Here is a 24,952-nt window from a genome sequence, read left to right on the forward strand (position 1 = left end):
TAGCTGAAAGGAGTTGTCCTGTTCCCTTTTTGACTGTGGCATTGCTGACTTGTGACTTGCCTCCAGCAACAGAGAAAGACTTTTTTTTACTGGCAAGCTCTGGGATGCCAAGTTGATGTTCTTCAGTTGTGACCATCACCGCACATACTAGCACCAGAACAGATCACCAGACTAGCACACAGAGACCAAAGCAGTTGGCTTTTAACCCCTTCTCTTGTGTTTCTGGAAGGTAAAAAACAAGCATGTCTTTCACTCAGAAACTGCTTTCTTTCAACTCACATCATGTCCATAGTCTAGGATATAACTCACAGGAGATGGTTTCTGCTGAGATGGTAATCAGACTCCATTATCTCCGCAACCACTGGAGATTACAATTCAGTTTTTTGCATTGCATCTCTTTCTTTGAAGTGTCTCTCTCGGAAGTAAGCCTTGACGCCTTTTTACATGTGACATTGTCTCTGGACTGGTTGATCAAGTGTAGTCCACATAAGAATTTTTCAGCAAGTAGTTACTTTACAGTCTCAGCCAGTTTGTGCTTGTATGTCCTTTTTTAAAAAAAACACGTCTTACTTAAAAGTTCAATATGTCCTTAAGTAATTCGGGGCTATGATCCGTGTCATGGCACAGAAAAGATTCACAAGAATGGTCCCTGGGATGGGGAACTTCTGTTATGAAGATAGACTGGAGAAGTTAGGAATGTTTTCCTTAGAAGAAGGAAGGCTGAAAGAAGGTTTGATAGAGGTATTCAAAATCATGAGGAGTCTGGGCATGGCAGATAAGGTTCCCACTAGTGAAAAGATTGAGAACAAGAGGGCACAGATTCAATGTAATTAGTAAAAGAAGCAATAGTGATATGAGAAAAAGCTTTTTCACCCAGCAAGTGGTTTGGGTCTGCAATGTTCTGCCTAAGGGTGTGGTGGAGGCAGGATCAACTGAAGCATTCAAATATCTGTTATTTGAAAAGCAAGAATGTGCAGGCTTACGGGGAGAAGGTGGGAGAATGGAACGAGGTGAGTTGCTCATTTGGAGAGCCGGTGCCAACATGATGGGCCAAATGGCCTCTTGCTGCACTGTAACATTCCTGTGATTTTGTGGTGATCTGCTCCCCCTGTACCATATTATGTGCCATTACCCAGTCAGGAGAAAGGATGGGTAACACAGCTCTTTTACTGAAACTAAGGACAAAGAGAGCAATTGTTTACCTTTGTACACTGCCTTTGAGTGAACATTCCAAGCTTTACCAGGGGAAGCAATGGTCATCCAAGGAGATGCATTAGGGAAGGAGATCAGAAGCACACTCAAAGAAATAACTTTGAAACAAGGAAAACAGATAAAAAGTCAAAAGAATTTGAGAAGAGAATTCCAGACCGTAAGGGAATGGTGGCTGATGATTTCACCTGAGACAATGAAAGGGAAAAGGTGTGAAATACAAAGAAACTGCTCAAACAGACAATGTATGGTCTCTAGGACAGAACAACTAGTAAGTATTTATTGAGGATTTCCCCTATGAAATGAAATAAACCTGGTCAAGAATCAGAACAGTTGACACTAAAACTTTTCCTGTGGTCCTGATGTACATAATGGCCAGAATTTTACAGAACTTGAGCAGACCCACCCGATGCGAACTCACGTAAAATCTCACGAGAAGATGAGGTGCACTTCCCAATGTCACGGCGCCCTTGCAAGATATTACGTCCGTGGGCACATGTGGGAGTTGGAAGCAGCCCGCTGACAATTAAAAGGGCAATTAAGTTAATTAAACATGCAATTGTCCTGAATTTTACGTGGCCTGTACACTTTTACACTTGGTGCGTGGGCCAATCAGCCAGGCAGCGTTCACATTTTTCCACTATTTTTGATCCAGGGTGTGATTAAAGGCCTGAATGTGTTTGAGGTTTGATGATTCATGAGCATTGCTGTCAGTTGTTCATTGTGTCATTTAGATAGCTTGGATCATTCCTTGTGAGCTGATATCCCTCCAACAATTCTGTAACTCCCTGAGGCATCTTCACAGCAGTTGTCAGCCCTCAGGGAGCTTGTGTCATACAGCCTGCCTGCACCCTCACTTGTTCTTGGCACCCACCCCGCTACCACGGAGTGTGTTTCACTCATTGTTAATTGGCAGTTAATTGGCCAGCCAGTGTGAAAACACCGTTGGGAACCGACGCAGGGTGGGAGTGGATTTCACATCGCTTCCGATCCCTCCGATCGCGCTCCTGTGCCAAGTGCAAAATTCAGGCCAACGTGTATTTGATTAAAAAAAGCATGAACAAAGAATTAATGGATTACTCAGACACAAGGGATCCTGTCCATGAATAATCAGTTAATGAGTTTCCATCCAAAGTCCAAGGTAAAAGAGAAAGTCAGGGCCATCCTTCATAAATACTCAAAACAGCTTCAACCAACTAGATTAAAGATATATTGAGAGGCCAGGAACTAGGCCATGTTCCTTCCTGGAGTATAGGAAACTAAGACTGAACACAAGAAGACCTGAAGAGAAAGGAAAAATTGAAATAAACTATGAAATGGGAAGGAAGGGAGAGAATGCTGGCAAACTTTTTTCTCTTGCGGATGTGACTAGAGTTTAACTCTTATCCCGTCGCCAAACTCTGAGGCAAGATCAGAAGTTCATTCTGGTCCTACATTTCCAAGATTATCCCTTATTAGATTTGACCACAATAATAAAACTCCTCAGCAGATAAATGAAGGCAAAATGTCATCTTCAAAGCAGACCACCCAATAGGAAATCCCCGAAATACAGAAACAATGTGAATGAGCTCTCAGCTGAAGAGACGGGAAGGTAATTACAGTGCATTTGTTTACTTTACCCTCTGGCCAAATAAACCATCTAGAAGAGAATGATAGTCATACTATAAACCACAAAAAGTTAAAGAACCCATTTCAAAATGCAGTGCAGGGCAACAGGGACTTTTACTAATAGGAGAAATGAGTTATAGCTATGTGGTCTTCAGTTTGGAGACTGTGACCTAGATCAGATTTAATAATATGAAACCACAATAAATAAGTAATTAGTTGACTGCTAAACGTTCCGTGAGCTTGCTTGAGCTACAGCCTGAAGATAAATTGAGAACACTGCTTTTGCTTTGCAGGCGACTGCAGCAGCCCCGAATTTACTGCACTCCTCCATCCAGGTATGTGGTCACTCTGTTTCATAATGCTCATGTGAGTCCAAATTCTCATGATTATTTTTGTAATAATGAGGGCAATTAGTTATTTATTGGTAAGTGTTGGGTCAGTGCGTGTTGGTTTTATGGATATCAGAGCACTGTAGAGTTTGGAGTGTATTGGGTAGGCCGGTGTTGGGTGTATGGTTAACAGGGTGCTGTACAGTTTGCAGTGTTGGGTAAGGAGGTGTTGAAGTATGGGCGTCAGAACACTGTACAGTTTGGAGTGAGTGTTGGGTCGGTCAGTTTTTGATGAATGTTGGGTAGGCGGGTGTCAGATGTATGGGTGTCAGAATAATGTGCAGTTTGGGGCGTGTTGGATCGGTCAGTTTTTGATGCGTGCTGGGTAGGGGGGTGTCAGATGTATGGGTGTCAGAGCACTGTACAGTTTGGAGTGAGTGTTGGGTAGGCGGGTGTCAGGTGTATGGGTGTCAGAGCACTGTACAGTTTGGAGTGAGTGTTGGGTAGGCGGGTGTCAGGTGTATGGGTGTCAGAGCACTGTACAGTTTGGAGTGAGTGTTGGGTAGGCGGGTGTCAGATATATGGGTAAAAAACATTGTACAGTTTGGTGTGACTGTTGGGTAGGCGGGTGTCAGATGTATGGGTGTCAGAGCACTGTACAGTTTGGAGTGAGTGTTGGGTAGGCGGATGTCAGATGTATGGGTGTCAGAGCACTGTACAGTTTGGAGTGAGTGTTGGGTAGGCAGGTGTCAGATATATGGGTATAAAACACTGTACAGTTTGGTGTGAGTGTTGGGTAGACGGGTGTCGGATGTATGGGTATAAAACACTGTACAGTTTGGTGTGAGTGTTGGGTAGACGGGTGTCGGATGTATGGGTATAAAACACTGTACAGTTTGGTGTGAGTGTTGGGTAGACGGGTGTCGGATGTATGGGTATAAAACACTGTACAGTTTGCGGTGAGTTTGGGTAGGAAGGTGTCAGGTGTATGGGTGTCAGAGCACTGTACAGTGTATTTTTTTAATCATTTACTTGATCTGGGCTTTGCTGGCTAGGCCAGCATTTATTGCCCACCCCTAATTGCCCTTGAGAAGGTGGTGGTGAGGTGCCTTCTTCAACCGCTCCAGTCCCTGGGGTATAGGTACACCCACAGTGCAGTTTGTGATTGAGTTCCAAGATTTTGACCCAGCAACAGTGAAGGAACGGCGATATATTTCCAAGTCAGGAAGGTGTGTGGCTTGGAGGGGAACTTCCAGATAGTGGTGTTCCCAAGTATCTAGTGCTCTTGTCCTTCTAGATGTAGCGGTTGTGGGTTTGGAAGGTGCTAAGGAGTCTTGGTGAGTTCCTGCAGTGCATCTTGTAGATGGTACACGCTGGTCAAGGAAATGTAATAATTCTCATAATATTATTGGAATTTATTGTAGAATAGACTAATAGTGGGATGTGTCTATGTGTCTTTTTGTGTTTGTGTGTGTGAGAGAGAGATTTAATTGAATTAGAGGCAGCTAGTTTGGGTGCTTTGATCTAAGATGAGAGGTTAGGTTTGAAATGTTAATTAGATAAGCATGGGTGTCAAGGGAACATTTGCATTTTGAAATAAGCCAGACTAGACTGTCTTCAAAGATAAAAACAAAAAGCTAAAAGCTACTGCGGATGCTGGAAATCCAAAACAAAAACAGAATTACCTGGAAAAACTCAGCAAGTCTGGCAGCATCGGCGGAGAAGAAATCAGTTAACGTTTCGAGCCTTCATGGCCCTTCGGCAGAACTGGAGCATAGTTAGAAGAAAGGAGAAATATAAATTGGTTTAAGATGGGTGGGGGGGGGGGTGAAGAGACACATTGAGGGTGTGGTGTGATGATTGTGGAGATGAGCAGATAATCAAAAGATGTCACAGACAAAAGGGTCAAAGAGGTGTTGAAGGTGGTGGTCTTTGTCTGAGAAAAGTACTAATTAAGAATGGAAGACAGGATATTCAAAGTACAGCTCTAGTGGGGGTGGGGTGGAAAGACTAGAGGTTTTAGTTTTAGATTTAAAAATAATGGAAATAGGTGGGGAAAGAAGAATCTATATAAATTATTGAAAAAAAAGTGGTGGGGGGGGTAAAGAAACGGGGTGGGGATGGGGGGGAGGGGGAGTTTAAGATCTAAAGTTGTTGAATTCAATATTCAGCCCAGAGGGCTGTAAAGTGCCTAGTCGGAAGATGAGGTGCTGTTCCTCCAGTTTGCGTTGGGCTTCACTGGAACAATGCAGCAAGCCAAGGACAGACATGTTGGCAAGAGAACAGGGTGGAGTGTTAAAATGGCAAGCGACAGGGAGGCCCAAACCTCCCTGTCGCTTGCCATTTTAACACTCCACCCTGTTCTCTTGCCAACATGTCTGTCCTTGGCTTGCTGCATTGTTCCAGTGAAGCCCAACGCAAACTGGAGGAACAGCACCTCATCTTCCGATTAGGCACTTTACAGCCTTCCGGGCTGAATATTGAATTCAACAACTTTAGATCTTAAACTCCCCCTCCCCCCATCCCCACCCCGTTTCTTCCCCCCCCCCACCCCCCCCGCTTTTTTTTCAATAATTTATATAGATTCTTCTTTCCCCACCTATTTCCATTACTTTTAAATCTAAAACTAAAACCTCTAGTCTTTCCACCCCACCCCCACTAGAGCTGTACTTTGAATATCCTGTCTTCCATTCTTAATTAGCACTTTTCTCAGACAAAGACCACCACCTTCAACACCTCTTTGACCCTTTTGTCTGTGACATCTTTTGATTATCTGCTCATCTCCACAATCATCACACCACACCCTCAATGTGTCTCTTCACCCCCCCCCCCACCCATCTTAAACCAATTTATATTTCTCCTTTCTTCTAACTATGCTCCAGTTCTGCCGAAGGGCCATGAAGGCTCGAAACGTTAACTGATTTCTTCTCCGCCGATGCTGCCAGACTTGCTGAGTTTTTCCAGGTAATTCTGTTTTTGTTTTAGACTGTCTTCAAAGTGGGAGGAGGGGGGGGAATGTGTCACCTAGCCAGGTGAAGTTTAGAAACGGTGCGTTTATTTTTTTCCAAAGATTACTGGTAAAACTTAGTGCTATGACAGGGCTTTATTATCAGGGAGATAAAGTCCAAAGACATGGTGAAACAATGGCCAGAATTTTCCTGTCGGCAATTTGGGGGTGGGGCCCACTTGCCGACGGGAAAATGACGCGAAATGACATCGGGAGGAACCCCCGATGTCATCCCGGTCCCTTTAAATTTTTAGGAAGGCAGACGGACAGCGAAATCAGCTGTCCGCCCGCCGACCTGTCAATGGCCAATTGAGGCCATTGACAGGCTAATTAAGATAATTAAAGACCTGCCCGTCCAACCTTAAGGCTGGCGGGCAGGCCAGAAGCCCCAGTGGGCTCCTGATAATGTATGAAATCTCATCCACTGGCGGGAGGGGGTTTCATGTCCGTTTTTAAAAAGTTTAATAAAGTTTATGTCCTTTTTATTAACATTGTCACATGAGGGGGACATGTTAATAATATTTTTATTTTTCTATTTTTTAAGTTTTTTAGACTGTCACTAATCTCCCTGAGACACCATTTAGTCTCAGGGAGCAGTGCGCTCTTTCACGCACATGCGCGAAAGTGCACACTTTGACAGCTGGGGATTCCCTCCCCCCCTCCGCACAGGGAGCGCATAGCGCTTCCCGATGGGCAGGCCGCTGGTTGGGCCTCAATTGGCAGCGGGCCCCGTTTTGGTGGCAGGGGTCGGCTGTCCGCCCGCCACCGAACCGGCGGGGCCCACACGCCCACCAAGGGCAAAATTATGCCCAATGTATTTTTTATTGAAAGAGGAAGACATGTATAAAGAAGGAGCAAGGGCTATGTGTAAGGGAAGGCATTTTTAAGGTCTTACAAGTGTGTGAAAAAGCCTTTAGCACCTATGCCTCAAGCTGCTGTCTTCAAAAGACTGAAGTTAAGAAAACTCACTTAGAAGTTGACTTGTTCAGGGTATCATGTTTTTTTGCCGGGTTTTTTAAAATCTATGTGCCTTACTGTTGCCTTAACGAAAGTGTAACTGGGAGTTAGATTGAATAGGGGATTTAGAAATTATCATAATAGTAATTTGTAGATCTATGTACATATTTAAAGTCATTTCTTCTGTTAATTAATGTTTAATCTAGTTTTGTAAAAACCTAGAAGACTTGGAGGTCTTTTACTACTGAATTCAGGGCACACATCCCAAAATTTATACAAATAGCAAAACAGGTCATAGCATTTGTTTCCCTTTGGGATTTGAACAACTCAGCATTTACCATCGGCTGTGCCATAACAACACTGCTGCCACTGTGCATCAGTGATGGAGGGAGTAAATGTTTGTGGAAGGGGTGCCAATCAAACAGGCTGCTTTGTCCTGGATGGTGTTGAGCTTCTTTAGTGTTGTTGGAGCTGCACTCATCCAGGCAAGTGGGGAGTATTCCATCACACTCCTGACTTGTGCCTTGTAGATGGTGGACAGGCTTTGGGGAGTCAGGAGATAAGTTTCTCGCTGCAGGATTCCTCGCCTCTGACCTGCTCTTGTAGCCACAGTATTTATATGGCTAGTCCAGTTCAGTTTCTGGTCAATGGTAACCCCCAGGATGTTGATAGTGGGGGATTCAGCGATGGTATTGCCATTGAATGTCAACTGGCAATGGTTAGATTCTCTCTTGGTGGGGATAGTCATTGCCTGACACATGTGTGGCACAAATGTTACTTTCCACTTGTCAACCCAAGCCTGGAAATTGTCCAGGTCTTGCTGCATTTGGACATGGACTGCTTCTGTATCTGAGGAGTCACGAATGTTGCTGAACATTGTGTAAACATCACCAAACATCCCTACTTTTGATCTTATGATGGAACGAAGGTCATTGATGAAGCAGCTGAAGGTGGCTGGGCCGAGGATACTACCCTGAGGAACTCCTGCAGTGATGTCCTGGAACTGAAATGATTGACTTCCAACAACCACAACCATCTTCCTTTGTGCTGGGTATGACTCCAACCAGTGGACAGCTTTCCCCCGATTCCCATTGACTCCAGTTTTGCTACGGCTACTTGATGCCGCACTCGGTCAAATGCTGCCCTGATGTCAAGAGCAGTCACTCTCGCCTCACCTCTTGAGTTCAGGTGTAATGAGGTCAGGAGCTGAGTGGCCCTGGCAGAACCCAAATTAAGCTTCAGTGAGCAGGTTATTGCTGAGTAAGCGCCACTTGATAGCACTGTCAATGTTACTTTGCATCACTTTGCTGGTGATCGAGAGTAGACTGATGGGGCAGTAATTGGCCAGGTTGGATTTGTCCTGCTTTTTGTGGAAAGACATACCTAGGCATTTTTCCACATTGCTGGGTAGATACCACTGTTTTAGCTGTACTGGAAATGCTGAGGTCATTTTGGAGCCCCTCAAAAAACCAAAAAATAGCCCCCGAAAATCCAAAAGTAGCCCTTGGGAGAAAAAAAACTATTTTGACTCCAGGTCCCTGGCTATTCATCCTTCAGCAGACACACAAGCTCAGGAGCTTCAGAGCGCCTGCTTCTCTTGAACGTAGGAGGGTGTGTTCCCAGGGCACTTAATGGCTCAGAGCCATAGTGTTGCTATGGACCTGTCTTAACTGAGACCTTCAGCTGCTAACGAACAGGAGCAGCTGCCATTTTTGTCTATGCAGGAAAATGGGCCCCAATGCTAGAGAGAGGATCCAAATGGGAGGACGTGTTCCCTACTTTTATGACTTTACTCACATGGTGGATCAAGCATTGGAAATTCCCAGGATCGCTGACGAAGAGGGAGTGGGCCCTGTCAAAACAGGCAATGATGCGCAGATGGCGATTTCAGAAGGCAGAGCACTCATTGAGGGGGTACATTGTGCTTCATCACATCTAACACCATGATAAACACTGATTTCCATTGGGAAGCCTCAGCAATGCACAGGCCTCTGTTCTCCAAGGCAAGCTCTCTCTTTTTTTGCATCTCCTATAGATGCAGGTGTCCATCCACAGGACACTCTCAACCACAAGTAGTGAATCAGGCAGAGTTTGAAACCAAAGAAGCACTGTCATAACTTACAAGCACTGTCCACCAGTGCAGATACACTCACCTTGGTGGGTCCTCCTGTGCAATTAGACAGTGTGTCAGAGTTTGAGCAGCACGGCACTAGTGGACAGGAAAAAGTGTCAGAAGCAGAGGAAGATGTGGTCAGTTCCTTTCAGAGGGTGGAAGACAGAAATAGCCCTGTTTAGCTGGACACAGATGCAGGGTCTCAGGAGTCACAAGAAAGAAGGCTGTACCTAGAACTGTAACAGGAGATGCACTCCCACGTTGGACTTCGCTGAGGCAGTGCAGGGTCACAGGCAGAGGATGAACTCCATCCAGCTGATGTTAACCACCATTACTCATGGCTATTAGCACGAACTCACCATTAAGAGTGTGGCCAATCTCATGGAGAGCTATATGCGGCAACAATCTGCATGGACGCAGCAGCAGCACACTGGCACGCACAGGATGGATGCCACAATGTGTAGTCTGGAGTGATCGGTAGTGCAAATGGCACAGATATTTGAAGTGGGTGCCAGTTGTATCCAGCTGGCATCCCCCTCCAGTCATCACGTACTTGGACTGAGGGTGTCACGGAGGAGGATGTGGGTGCCACTCTTCACAGGATACCATCATCATTCTCAGCCTCCTTGGCTCCCCTGATAGTGGGAGCCTCGGTGCTACATAGGCATGTGATAGAAGCAATGTTGCAGACACAGTAGTCTCTGAAGATACCCCACAAGCACCTCCACAATAAGGCCGACCACCCTTGTATCTCAGCCACAAGCAGACAAGAGAGCAGACTGCCTCCAACTCCTCCAAGGCCACAAGGGGTGTGCGACATAGGAGTGGCTGAGTGCAGAGGTTACCAGATAGTGTGGACCACTGAGTGGGCCACTGGGGGCGTCTTCTTACTGTCTCCTAGCACAATGTCCATTTCTTTACACTGTATAAGTGACACTTCAGCCATGTGTCTGAGATTCTTTTTATTACTTTTTATTGTGACAAGGAAAGTGATATGAGGTGGTGAAGAAAATCAAGGGTCCCTGCATGGCAAGGGCAAAGCCTCTGGTCATATGTGTATCATTCATTGTCGGTAAGTGATTAGATGTTTTACATAGGCATGTTAGCACAGGTACCTCAGGCTTATGTTCCTACCATGCCCTTCATACTGGATCAGAGTGGCTGGGCAGAAACATTCCTGGATCAAATAATCCGTGACATTCATGGCATTCTGCCGCAATCTTCAGGCCACATGGCACACAGGCACGGTCCAGTGCAGATGAAGCACCTCATTCTGCATCCTCCCCCTCAGCCTCCACTTCCTCCTCCTTACACCTTCTGCTCCTCCTCTTCCTTGGGAGAGCTATGTAATTTCAGGGTCTCACCATCCTCAAGGTCTATGCCTCTCTGGAGGGCCATGTGATGGACAGCACAGCAGACCACCACAATGAGTGAGACCCTTGCAACAAGGTACTGGAGGACACCAGTTCTACTGTTCGCTCCAGGCACTGGAACCACATCTTCGGAACCCAATGGCCTGCTCAATAGTGGTCTGAGGGAGGAGATGGCATTGATTGTATTGCCTTTGTGCCTCTGTCAGGGGCTTTCGTAGAGGGTGAGTAGCCAACTCTTCAAGAGAAATCACTTGTCCCCTAGGATTCATCCACAAACTTTGCGAGTTGAAGTGAAGAGCTGCAGTAGCCTGGACTGACAGAGGATGAAGGACTCATGACAGCTACCAGGAAAGTTTGGGCATGAATGGAGGAAGATCTTGTTGTAGTCACAGACTACTTTAATGTTGAGAGAGTGGAAGCCTTTTCTATTAATGAATCTTACTGACCTTTGACTGAGTGCCTTGATGGCCCCTTGGGTGCAATCGATAATGGGCTGCACCTGGGAGACTTCAGTGATGACAATGGAGCACAATGCCTTCTGTGCCTGCGAAGCTTCGTCTGTTGTTAAATAAATGTACTAACTCTGGCAAAAAGGGTTATGGCCTCTGTATCCTTCCAACTCCTCATTCCTCGCTCCTGCCTTCCTGATGCCCAGGGTTCTGCCCCTCCTGTGAAGGTTGCCCAATTGTCCTTTGCAGCCTCTGCTCTTCTGCCCAAGCAATGCCAAGAGGGTGACAACCCCCTATACTGCTCAAGTGCTGACTGCCAACTCTGCCAGGCAAGTGCGCAATGCTAAGGTCACCTATCTACCATTGTCCGAGCCTACCTGTGTACTGCTTCAACTTTTATGGCTTTGTGCTAATTCCCTGTGGCAGCCATGACTCTCTCCCCGCTGTGTATCCACCTTCTTTCACCTAGTCTGTCCCAGAAACAGGTATGCTGGCCATTGCCAGTATTTTTAGACCCTGTCTGCCTTCCATCCCAACTTCTGCAGAACTCAAAAATTCAACATATGAGGTAATCAAAGCTGCCCAATCTGGTCCTCATCTAAGGTCCAGACACTTTCCAGCAGGAAGTTGCCGTTTACCAACCAAGAACAGAAATCCTGACGAATGATCCTTTCTGTCACCCAAGGATGCAAAGCCAATAATGGTCTCCCTGCTACCATGTCAGCTGAGATACTGCAAAGGCTATGGGCCCTGACAATATGCTGGCAATAGTACTGAAGACTTGCAGCACCCCTAGCCAAGCTGTTCCAGTACAGCTACAACACTGGCATCTACTCAGCAATATGGAAAATTGCCCAGGTATGCCCTGTACACAGAAAGCAGGACAAAGCCAATCTGGCCAATTACTGCACCATTTGTGTCCTCTTGGTCATTAGTGAAGTGATGGAGGGGTCATCAACAGTGCTGTCAAGTGGCACTTGCTTAGCAATAGCCTGCTCACTGAAGCTTAATTTGGGTTCCACCAGGGTCACTCAGCTCCCTATCTCATTACAGCCTTGGTTCAAACATGGACAAAAGAGCTGAACTCCCGAGGTGAGGTGAGAGTGACTGCCCTTGACATCAAGGCACCATTTAACCGAGTGTGGCATCAAGAAGCCCTAGCAAAACTGGGGTCAATGGGAATTAAGGGAAAAACTCTCCGCTGGTTGGAGTCATACCTAGCACAAAGGAAGATGGCTGGGATTGTTGGAGGTCAATCATTTCAGTTCCAGGACATCACTGCAGGAGTTCCTCAAGGTAGTGTCTTCGTCCCAACCATCTTCAGTTGCTTCAATGACCTTCCTTCCAACATAAAGTCAGAAGTGGGGATGTTCGCTGATGATTGAACAATGTTCAGCACTTTTCGTGGCTCCTCAGATGCTGAAGTAATCCATGTCCAAATGCAGCAAGGCCTGGACGATATCCAGGCTTGGACTAATAAATGACAAATAACGTAAGGGCACACAAGTGCCAGGCAATGGCCATCTCCAACAAGAAAGATTCAAACCTTCGGTCCTTGACATTCAATGGCATTACCATTGCTGAATCCTGCACTATCAACATTCTAGGGGTTACCATTTACCAGAAACTGAACTGAACTAGCCAAATAAATACTGCGGCTACAAGAGCAGGTCAGAGGATAGGAACCCTGCAGCAAATAACTCAACTCCTGACTTCCCAAAGTCAGTCTACCATCTACTAGGCACAAGTCAGGAGTGTGATGGAATACTGTCTACTTGCCTGGATGAGTGCAGCTCTAACAACACTCAAGAAGCTTGACACTATCCAGGACAAAGCAGCCCACTTGACTGGCACCTCATCCACAAACAGTCACTCCCTCCAACAGCAATGCACAGTGACAGCAGTGTGTACCACCTACAAGGTGTACTGCAGCAACTCACCAAGCCTCCTTAGACAGCACCTTCCAAACCCATGACCACTACCATCTAGAAGGACAAGGACAGCAAACAGTTGGAACACCACCACCTGTAAGTTCCTCTCCAAGCCACTCACCATCCTGACCTGGAACTCTATCGCTGTTCCTTCACTGTCGCTGGGTCAAAATCCTGGAACACCCTCCCAAGCAGCACTGTGGGTGTACCTACAACACATGGACTGCAGCTGTTCAAGGAGGAAGATCACTACCAGCTTCTCAGGACTGGCAATAAATGCTGACCAGAGAAGCCCACATGCCATGAGCAAATAAAAAACAATGTCAGCTGAGACAGCTAATTTAGCACAAACCAGAGACTAAAGTTGGGACTTTCTTGACCACAAGATTCAATACACTTAGACATAGCAGACCTGAGGTGAAATTATTTCATTTATTAATGGGCTTGCTATTTTTATATTACATAGAACAGCTATATTAGCATGAATGCTAAGCCTGGAGTGTTGTTGTGTGAAGGCAATAACTACCACAGGAAGAAAGGTGTGAAATACTAAATGATGCTTGTGTTACTAGGATGGTTGCGTTGGCGGTGTGTTACAGCTCACGCAGGAAGTCCAAGCTGCTGTGGCAATGTGCACTTTTATGTGCATAGCGATGCATGTGTACAGTAATGGTAGAGGGTCCAAAGTTCTTTCCATAATATGGCTGACAGGAATCTCTCCTGCTCTTACCACCTGCCACTGTATGTTGAAAGGATTTGCAGGTTGATACTCAACCTGTTTGATAGCGTTATGAGCACAATTTCCTTGGCCATAAAGTTCTGGGATGGGACTTGAACCTGGAGCTTCTGGCTTGAGGCAAGGATTCTACCCACTGCACCACAATACCTCCCAGTCCAAATGTATTGAGAGTGAAATTCTGTAAGCTAATATTTCAAAGCCTGAGTGTCTCACCCTTAATTCAAAGGCATATCTTGTCTGCAATACTTTTCTTGGTTATTAAAATATATTTGCATATCACTTAAGAGTTATGCTTAGTTAATACAATCTTGGGGTGGATTTTACAGGAGGGCGGATTACCCATGCACCCAACCTAAAAGCTGGTTGGCACCACGCCAATGCAAAATCTGGCTACCCCATAGCGATATTACTCTGAAGGTGGCCTTAATTATGCAGAGTGGGATTCCACCCCTCAGGGACAGGAAATCCCACCCTAAAGAGTTGCCAGCCAATCTGATTGATACAGATTGTAAATAGTTGAGCCCCCTCAGCACTGATCCCTGTGGCACTCCACTCGTTACATCTTGCCAACCTGAAAATGATCCATTTATGCCTACTCTGTTTCCTGTTTGCTAACCAATCCTCAACCATGCTAATGTGTTACCTCCTACACCATGAGCTCTTATTTTGTGTGGCAACTTGTCAAATGCCTTATCGAAATCTAAATACATCACATCCACAGGTTCCCCTTTATCCACAATGCTTGTTACTTCCTCAAAGAACTCTAATAAATTTGTCAAACACAATTTCCCTTTCACAAAACCATGTTCATTCTGCCTGATTGCATTGAGATTTTCTGTAACCGCCATAATAACAGATTCCGGCATTTTCCCTATATAGACGTTAAACAAATTGGTCTGTAGTTTCCTGCTATGTGTCTCCCTCGTTTCTTGAATAGAGGAGTCACATTCACTATTTTCCAATCTGATAGGACCTTTCCAGGATCTAAGGAATTTTGGAAAATCAAAATCAATGCACTATCTCAGCAGCCATTTCTTTTAAGACCCGAGGAGGAAGGCCATCAGGACCTGGGGGCTTGTCAGCTTTTAGTTCTAATAATTTTATCAGTACCCTTTCTCTGGTGATTGTCATTGTTTCTCCCTCCTTTTCACCTCCTGATTCATAATTATTTTTGGGATGTTATCTGTATCCTTTACAGTGAGGACAGATGCAAAATATCTGTTTAGTTCGCCTGCTATTTCCTTATTTTCCATTATTAATTCCCCTAACTCACTCACTGGAGGGCCAATGTTCACTTTACTTACTCTTTTCCTTTTTAAATACCTGTAGAAATTCTTACTATTTGTTTTTATATGTCTAGCTAGCTTTCTCTCGTACTCTAATTCTCCCTCATTATTATTGTTTTAGTCATTCTTTGCTGTTTCTTATATTCTCTCCAATCTTCTGACCTGCCACTAATCGTCATGGAATTGTATCTTTTTTCTTTCAATTTAATACTATCTTTACGTTCCTTAGTTAGCCACAGATGATGCGTCCTTCCCCTATAGTCTTTCTTTCTCGCTGGAATGTATCTCTGCTGAGTGTTATCAAATATCACCTTAAATGTCTGCCCCTACATTTCTACTGACCTATCCACTAACTAATTTTCCAGTTTACTTTAGCCAGCTCTTTCTTCACACCCTCCTTAATTGCCCTTATTTAATTTTAAAACATTAGTCTTAGACTCAATCTTCTCTCCCTCAAACTAAATGTGAAATTTAATCAAGTTATGATCACTGTAACCTAGGGGCACCTATACTATGAGGTCATTAATTAATCCTGTCTCATTGCACATTACCAGATCTAGAATAGCCTGATGCCTGGTTGGCTGTAGAATGTGCTGCTCTAAGAAACTGTCCCGAAAATATTCTATGAACTCCTCTTCCAATCTGATTTGTCCAATCTACATGTAGATTAAAATCACCAATGATTATTGCCATACCTTTGTCATAAGCTCCCATTATTTCTTCCTGCATACCCATCCTAGTGTGGTTACGGTTAGGGGGCCTATAAACCACTCCCACTTTCTATCTTTACTATTTCTTATCTTTACCTAAACTAGTTCTACATATTGATCTCCAGAACTAAGGTCATCTCTTTCAATTGTAATAATGTCTTCCTTAATTAAAAGAGCTATCCTCCAACTTTTCCTAGCTTCCTGTCCTTCAAAAATATCATGTACTCTTGAATAGACAGGTCCCAGCCTTTGTCATCTTAGAGCAATGTCTCTGCAATGGCTATCAGATCATACATATTCATTTCTAATTGAGCTGGCAATTCATCCATTTTGTTACAAATGCCACGTGCATTTAGATACTGAGCCTTTAGTTCTATCTTTTTACTATTTTTACGACATCTACCTTATCTGCTGGTTCACTTTAAGTTTGTACACTCTGACCTTTCGTGCCAATCTCTAACATTTCCCTTATCGCTACCTTGCTCTCTTGTCTTGTCTTCTCTCTTTAATGTATCATTTTTCCCACACTTGATCCCTCGCCCCACTACTTAGTTTAAAGCTCTCTCTACCATCCTAGTTATATGACCCACCAGAACACTGGTCCCAGCACGATTCAGGTGAAGACTGTGCCAATGATTCAGATCCCACTTTCCTCAGTACAATGCCAGTACTCCATGAATTGAAACATATTTCTCTCACAGCAATCTTTGGGCCACACATTTAACTCTCTAATCTTACTTACCCTATGCAATTTGCTTGTGGTTTAGGCAATAATCCAGAGATTATTACCTTTGAGGTTCTGCTTTTTAATTTACTCCCTAACTGCTCAAACTCTCAAAGCAGAACCTCTTTCCTGGTCCTACCTATGTCGTTGGAACCTACATGGACCACAACAACTGGACCATCCTCTCGTACTGCAAGTTCTGCTCCAGAACAGATATCCTAAATCCTGGCACCCGCCAGGCAACACAGGTCTCTTGCGCTCAGCTGCAGAGAACTGTATCTATCCCTCTGACTATACTGTCCCCCACTAGCACTACATTCCGATTAATTCACCCAGCTTGAATGGCTTCATGTGCCATGGTCAGTTCAGTCATCCACACAGCAGTCTCTCTCAGCCATAGAGGCTGAAAGCACCTCGAACCTATTGGACAATTGCAATTGCTGAGGCTCCTCCACTTCTATCTTCTCAATCCCCTTACCTGCCTCACTCACAGTCATATCCTCTTGTCCCTGACCACTGACCAAATCACTACACTAGCTTAAGGGGTGTGACCATCTCCTGGAGCAAAGTGTCCAGGGTAAATTTCCCTCTACCTGATGCATCACAGGCCAAGATTTTCTGGTCCCATCCGGCACAGGACTTGAAATTCCCATTTGAAGTCAACCGGCCTTTAGCTGATCCAACAAATTTTCCATGCCACCCATGTTGATTCCCGTTGTGCACGAGACCAGAAAATCAAAGCTGCAGCGTCTGCAGCTCAGCCTCCAGCTCAATGACTCTGAGCCAAAGCTCCTCGAGAGCCACAGGCACTTACTGCAGGTGTGTTTGCCCTGGATCGCACTGACATCCAGGAGCTCACATATTCTGCAGTTGTAACACATCATTTGCTCTGCCATCTTTATTATGTATGAATTAATTATTATCTTTCTTGACTAATTTATAATTAATAAACCCTATTACTCCTAATAAACTTTACTACTGCTATTAAACCTTACTACTACTAATAAATACTACTATTATTTTTAGCACTCACCATCTCTGATCCCGGCCCTGGTGGGAACGGAAAATCCAGCCCTATATAATTGACTGTTATCATCCTGACACCAATTGAGGATTGGCATTAAATACTGTCTTGTCAGTGTTACCTAAATCCCAAGAGCAACAGACTAAAGGTCTTTCTGGGGACAACAACAATCCAATTGTCTCTGTGTGGTATGGAAAATATAGTATGCTTTACTTGGAAACATTTCAAACACATTTGAATGACAAGAACTAACAGGAAACCTATTTAAACCTTTAATATAGCAGTAGTGATTGGTGCCTGGCGTGGGAAAAAGTACTTCTATGCTTCTTTCAGTATTACAAGGGAGGTTTTTAATCACTCTTTGTATTATTATATGCTATACTTCAACTCCCTCATGCCCAGCTGACCTCTTTGCAGGCATGCTGCTACAGGTACTCATGCCTTGGGGTAAACTGACGAGTTAATTTGTTTCAGTTTATGTGCACAAGGATCTTAAAAGTAATCAAATTCACAATTTAAATAAGATTTTTTATCAATTCTTGTAAACCATGTTTGTGTAAGACATTTCTAATTCTAACTAAGTCCCAAAGACTGGCGGATCGTATCAGACAGATTGTTCAGCCCAACTGGAGGAACAGTACCTCATCTTCCAATTAGGCATTTTACAGCCTTCCAGACTTAACATTGAGTTCAACAACTTCAGATCATGAATTCATTCCTCTATCTTCACCCCTTTTTTAAAATTCATTTAAAAAAAATTTTTTATTTACTTATTTATATTTTTATTCATTTATTCATTGTTTTATCCCTTTTTTAAACCTTTTCCCCCAACCACTACCCCTCCCCCAACACTCCCCCAGCCCACCCCCACCCCCCGTTCTGCTATTAACACATTCTGCTTTCTTACTTTTATGCCACTATTAGCACCTTCTTTAGCTCTTACCATTAACACTCCCTTTGTCTTGGGTCCATTACATTTTTGTCGATCTCTCCTTAGCCCCCACCTATCACTGACCTTCTATCCTGCTTTACCTGCTTCACCCCCCTTAAACAGCACAAATTTGTAGTAAACTGAGCTGTGATACACCTTTGAGAGTGTGAGCAGATTGCCTGTAAGACCCCATAGCTGTGAAGCGCAGGCTGCCATGTTAATGTTAATCTAGAGTAGGGTCTGGTTGGAGAAGCACACATCATGCTAGTGCTCTGTTGTTTGTGTAAATAAATAGCATGTGCTTCATTTCATATTAGTCTCTGCATCTGCAGTATACTGTAATCGACTCACCTGCCAACAGGTAAGTGTGCAACCGGTTCGCAAGCAAAGCGATCCCGTAGTAGAACATAACAAAATTCCATCACATTTCTACCTCTCTTTAACTCTGAAGAAGAGTCATACGGACTAGAAACGTTGACTCTGTTTCTCTCTCCACATATGCTGTCAGACCTGCTGAGTTTTTCCAACATTTTCTGTTTTTATTTCAAATTTCCAGCATCCGCAGTATTTTGCTTTTATCTTAGCATGTTCCAGCCGCTGTTCACAACAGGCAGGGCATAGGCCATACCCAACCAGCCCATGCTTGCAAAACACAGTATCTAACATTAGATGTGATCCTGCAATTGGACAACACTTGCTAAATAATCCTCAATGTGCCAAGAATTATGCTGACAACCAATTTAAGATTGTCAGTTGGGCTCGCAGTATGACACATTTGCATGTACTGGAAGCTAAATATATTAATACACAGGGCCCTGGTCTTTGCAGACAGAAAGAACATGTACATAAATTGATCCTGTTTCAGCTAAGCAAAATAAGTGACAGCCATTCGCTGACTCATTCCTCAGGGTAATGCCTTGACCAATCAGTTTAAATTTCAAACAATGCTTGGAAGTTAACTGTCAGTCACCATCAGTGTAATCTACATGGCAATGCCACTTGCCAACCAATCAACACTCTCTTCACATACAGTATAAATTGTTGTTTTGCCCTTTATATTGGTATTCTTGCGAGTGATGAATGCAAAAATAAAAGATTAGAAATGTCTCTTTTTTCAGCAATACTCTAATTCTAACCCCTTTTGATCCTTTCTGAATTGCTATTTTCTTTTACTTTACACTGCAATACCATCTCTCTTTTCAATGTAATCAGCCATTGTGAACACCAATTCTCTCTTGCACTTTCTTATAGATAGATAGAAAATGAGAAGTGGATGCTGACAGAGATATATAAGGCCACAGACACAGAAACAAGTGCACAGGCAGAGATGTGTATTAATGTGGAATTATTGCTGCAATCCTTTCAGGGGTCATAGCTGCATTTTGGAAGCCTTGATGCTGGTATTTCAGTGTTATGATTCATGAGAGGTGATAAGACCAAGCCCTTCCGGCAGCTATTGAGACTAAGTGGAACTGTAAAAATTATTTTAATGCCATACAGCAACTCACTTACAAATGGTTACTAGCACTCAGCAAAATTAACATCTCAAAATAATCCAAGGTTTGAACAGCTACCTTTGAACATTTTTAAACAGTCTATAATCAGCAGAGACATGCTCCAACATTATGCTGCATACTGGCAAAGTTCTGCAATATTCAGCATCAACTTATGTTACAAAACTATTCCTAAAAAGCAAAGAAGATAAATTGCATCTGGTATGGGAGCCACATACTCATGTAGCTTTGTCTTTAAATATATGAGAGGACAATGTATCTTCTGTATATACAGCAGTGCCAATCTGCACTCCTATTTGAATGCTTCAGATGGGGTTTATAGCTGGGACTGAAGGGAAAGGAGAAGCTCGTTTCTGTTATCTTATTTCAATCATGCCTCAGAAACTAGTGCATAATTCAGGTTTGCAACATGTCATGTATATTATTAAAAATCCTACTGCAACACAGAATTAACACATATGGAAGTATTTTTATTTTTCACAAGAGCAAGAACGCAGTAATTGCAGCCACGAGTGGTGCAATCTGCTCTTACTGGTGAATCCTGCTGTGGGTTCTTTCAGTTTAAATATTCCTTTAGCAGTGTTAGCAATTGTGTTCATAACTTCAAACATATCTGCAGTAATCTGCAGCATATCAAACTGAAACACACATTGAAACAAATATTAAATATGGAATGGTTACGGACACAAGAATACAAGAAATGGGAGCAGCAATAGACCATACGGCCCGTCGAGCCTGCTCCGGCATTCAATACGATCATGGCATTTTCACTTCAGTGGCAATCAAAAAGTTAAAATTTCTATTTCAAAACATATTGCGGTACACTGTGGAAAGTTGAACATTTCAAACCTTGACGGTTTTGATGGTCACGGTGATAAGACGATTGAAAACGAAAAGCTGAAAACCAAATTTTGGAAACACCCATGAATTTACCACAAAGCCTGGTGATAAGAAGTTACACATTTACACTTCTGAAATTTAAAAAAATGCTCCAGCTCCAAAAATTTAATTCAGAAAGCACTGAACTCCAAATCTCCCCAACTTATCATAGAACCATACAGCACACAAGGCAGCCATTTGGCCCATCGCACCTGCATCAGTTCTTTGAAAGAATTACCCAGTTAGTAGCATAGAGTTGGAATCAGCTTGTGGTGAGTCAACTGCAATCAGACCAGGTGAAAAGGATGGTTTGTGTGCCAGCTTGGTGGAGCTGCAAAGGCCTCAGATGAGAACTTTGATGTGGCGGTGTATAGGAGAACGTGGATGGGCATGCATATCGAGATGTTTGATGCATTAGCAGGCCTGCGACAGATCGTCTTGTCACTGTCAAGGGGCATGGAAAAACCTGGTACAAGGCTTCATTTAGCACTTGAAGCCCATCCTTTTCAGAATGGAAGTGGTGGCCAATTCCAAGACAGCGCCAGTGTAACCCTGCCATGATTCAGCATTTGGTAGTCAATGTCTCAATTTACAGTGCCCTCCAACAGGTTACAAGGATTACTGAGGCAAAGCCCTGACACAAAGCCAAAGGCTCTGTGCTGCACGAACCTGTTAACCTTTCTCAAGATGACACCATTTGAGCTCTATCACTGTCACTACGCTATTGCCTTTCAGCCAGCCAGTCCAGATTGCTGTCACCTATACAGAGGTGCAGTGGTCCAAAGCCAGTCCCACAAAACCCAGAGCTGTTTGGAAGACTATCTACAGTCCCCCCAACGAAAGCCATGGTGCAGCAACAGGGGTAGCAATGCCTCGGAGCACTAGGACAGACAAAGGCATCCATAAGACAGGCACTGAGGTGAATAGTTCAGTTTTGTGTTTATTATTGGAAGTTGGATAAAGCTTTTATGAAATGTTTTTTTCTTATAGTGGAGGGAAGTCACGAGCCAGTTGCAAGTGAGTATTCCTCGTCAGACAGCAGCCAACCTTTGGTTCTTCACGGTGAGTCAAATATGGCTGGTACAGCTAACTGGCCAAGGAATGCATGTGTCATGGTTACTGCGAGGATCACAGAATCACAGAATGGTTATGGCGTGTCTGCACCAGCTCTGAGCATTTTAACTTAGTGCCAATCTCCTGCCTTTTCCCCGTAACCCTGCACATTATTTCTATTTAAATAATCATCCAATGCTCTCTTGAATGCCTCATTTGAACCTGCCTCCACCACACTTCCAGGCAATGCATTCCAATTCCTATCTAATCGCTGTGTGAAAAAGTTTTTTCTCACTTCGCATTTGCTTCTTTTGCAAAACACTTTAAAACTGTGCCCTCTGCTTCTCAATCCATTTACGAGCTATCTATTCTGTCCAGACCCCTCATGATTTTGAAAACTTCTATCAAGTCTCCTCTCAGCCTTCTCCTCTTCAAGGAAAACAGTCCCAACTTCTCCAATCTTTCCTCATAACTGAAGTTCCTCCCTGGAACCATTCTCGTAAACCTCTTCTGCACTCTCTCCAATGCGTTCACATCCTTCCTATAGTGTGGTGCCCAGAACTGTACATAATACTCCAGCTGAGGTCTAACCAGTGTCTTGTATAAGTTCATCATTACCTCCCTGCTCTTGTACTCTATGCCTCTATTAATGAAGCATAGAATACTATATGTTTTAGAAACAGCTCTCTCTACCTGTCCTGCCACCTTTATGGACTTATGTACATATACACCCAGGTCTCTCTGTATCCTTTATTTTATACTGTCTCTCCATGTTCTTGGTACCAAAGTGTATCACCTCACACTTCGCTACATTGAACTTCATCTGCCACCCATCTGCCCACTCCACCAATGTGTCTATGTCCTTTTGAAGTTCTACACTGTCCTCCTCACAGTTTACAATTCTCCCAAGTTTTCTGTCATCCTTAAACTTTGAAATTGTCCCCTGCACATCATGATGTCAATCATTTATAAAAATCAAGAAAAGCAAGAGTCCCAATACTGACCCCTGAGGAACTCCACTACAAACCTTCTTCCAGCCCGAAAAATACCCATTAACCATTACTCTCTGTTTCCTATCTCTCAGCCAATTTTGTATCCACGTTGTTACTGTCCCTTTTATTCCATGGCTTATAATTTTCTTCCAAGGCTGTTGTGTGGCACTGTATCGAATGCCTTTTGGAAGTCCATATACAGCACATCAATGACCTTGCCCTCAATCATTTCTGTTACCTCTTCAAAAAACTACAACAAGTTAGTTAGGCATGATTTTCCTTTAACAAGGAATAGCAGGCATTCACTAACAGTATCTTCTGTGAAAGGTTGCACAACAACTGGTTGTTATTGTGATGCTGAACAACTTCCTATTAACAAGTAGGGCCTGCAAAGCCAAGTGTGTGCAGTCGATGGCATCCTGCATCACTAAGAATCCTGCTAGCCTGGCAAATCTACGTGCTTGCTCTTCCAGCTTCTCTTTGGTTAGTGAAAAGATCATGAAGTCCTTTCTCCTTCTGTACAGGGCATTTTGCATCTTCCTGATGCAGCGATGGATGGACAACAATGAGAAGTTGCTAATGCTGCTGCTCCCACTTGAAAGGGTCCTACTGGCATAGAAATTTAGGGGAAATGGTGAGCTTACAGCCCCAGTGGTGCCACCCACACCCTGCTGTGACTGCAGGTTGGGTTTTAGGAGGTGGCATAGTTCATTCACCATCTCTTTGATGAAACACAGGTGCTGAGCACACTGCTCCTGGATGAGGTAAGGGTAGAAGTACTCCATAAAGACTCGATCTCCCTTCTCTACACGCAGCCTCCTCTCTCTGTTGCTTGAGCTCCATTTCCAAGTTATGCTGCAGTCCAAGTGCCGTTGCAACTTTAGCCCACTATACTGAAGCAAGCTTTCTCTTGACAGGCCTTCCAACTCCACTGACCTCCTTGTCAAAATCCAGCACCACTCTAAAAAACATTTTCTAAACTCCTCCAATAACAATCGATTCAATAGTTTCAATAACTCTGCATAAATAAAAGAAAACCAAAAGCAACTCACATGAAGGTTGCAAGGTTAGCCCTTTAAATATTCACTGGTGGTGGTGATAGAGGGGTCCCTCATGCAGCTGAACATATCTTCAGCTAGGAGTGATTAAGGGAGGGCTTTAACAGGACCCTTGCAGTCAAAAATGGCAGATCATGAGGCAGGTCAGCATTGAAGGCTCTCTGACATCATGATCTGCCCATTCTGCATGCTCCTGGTATACACATCTGTCACAAACGTGTAATTATGAAACTATAGATTTTTAAGGACAATTGTTTTAAAAATACATTTTTAGTTTCTAACCTTTAAATGGAGTTTAAAAGCCCTGTTCAAGGGTTTGACATCCTGACAGACATCCTGGCACCTTTCTGTGATAGTTCAAACCTTGTCAGACTCTATTATCTCTAGAACTGGCTACAAAGAGTCATTAAGATGTCCACTGAATCTTCTGAAGGTGAGAAGACTCCCTAGCTTCTGAGAGAACAGGAGGCAGGAAGATACTTCAAAGGGACTCCATCGTGGTTAACTTATTTGCCTGGTGGAACAATGGCTCATTTTTGAAATTGACATAGCTGTCATTGTTTTGGTTGTGGTAAGACAGGCTGTGAAAGCTATTTTGCGCAGAACCTACAGGAAGAACTCTGAGCGATATCATCAGAGAGGGTTCTCGGCCAAGGGAGGACAAAGAGGAAGGTATCCAGAAATCAACCATTGTTCTTCTGAAAAGAATTTAGGCAATCTTCAAGTGTCATAACCACAGACTAATGTGGACCAAGAAACCTTCTCTCTCTCTTCCAAAACTTGCTTAAACTGCTGAGTCCATCTGAAATGCCGACTAATCGGCTACAGAAGCCATCACAGCTGCTGATCACAACTCTTCAACTTCAACCTTTCACTCCAGACTTCCAACACTTCAACTGCAACCAAGGGCCTGCGATGACATCGTAAAGGACTGAACTTAATTTCATCTCTGTAAGTATCTTTTATCTTTATTTGCATTTAAACTTTGTTTGCACTTAGTAACTATTTTTATTAATTTGTGGGATGTGGGCTTTGCTGGATGAGCCAGCATTTATTGCCCATCCCT

At 43.7% G+C, this 24,952-nt stretch overlaps 1 protein-coding gene across 3 annotated transcripts in view; it reads left to right on the forward strand.

The window, feature by feature from the left end:
• Nucleotides 1–239: 239 nt before the first annotated feature.
• LOC144668875 (sphingosine 1-phosphate receptor 1-like) overlaps nucleotides 240–24,952 on the forward strand; it is a 125,147-nt gene continuing 100,434 nt past the window's right edge. Inside the window, exons 1-3 of one of the 3 annotated variants that reach the window (XM_078531322.1) lie at nucleotides 240–3,152; nucleotides 21,774–21,800; nucleotides 23,353–24,837. The gene's annotated coding sequence lies outside the window, so the exon portion shown is untranslated. Of the gene's footprint in view, nucleotides 3,153–20,712; nucleotides 21,703–21,773; nucleotides 21,801–23,352; nucleotides 24,838–24,952 lie in introns of those variants that run through there. The other 2 variants (XM_078531324.1, XM_078531323.1) reach the window with 2 other exon arrangements.

This window comes from Cetorhinus maximus, chromosome 28, assembly GCF_964194155.1.
Source record: "Cetorhinus maximus chromosome 28, sCetMax3.hap1.1, whole genome shotgun sequence".
In the NCBI taxonomy this organism is placed as follows: domain Eukaryota; kingdom Metazoa; phylum Chordata; class Chondrichthyes; order Lamniformes; family Cetorhinidae; genus Cetorhinus; species Cetorhinus maximus.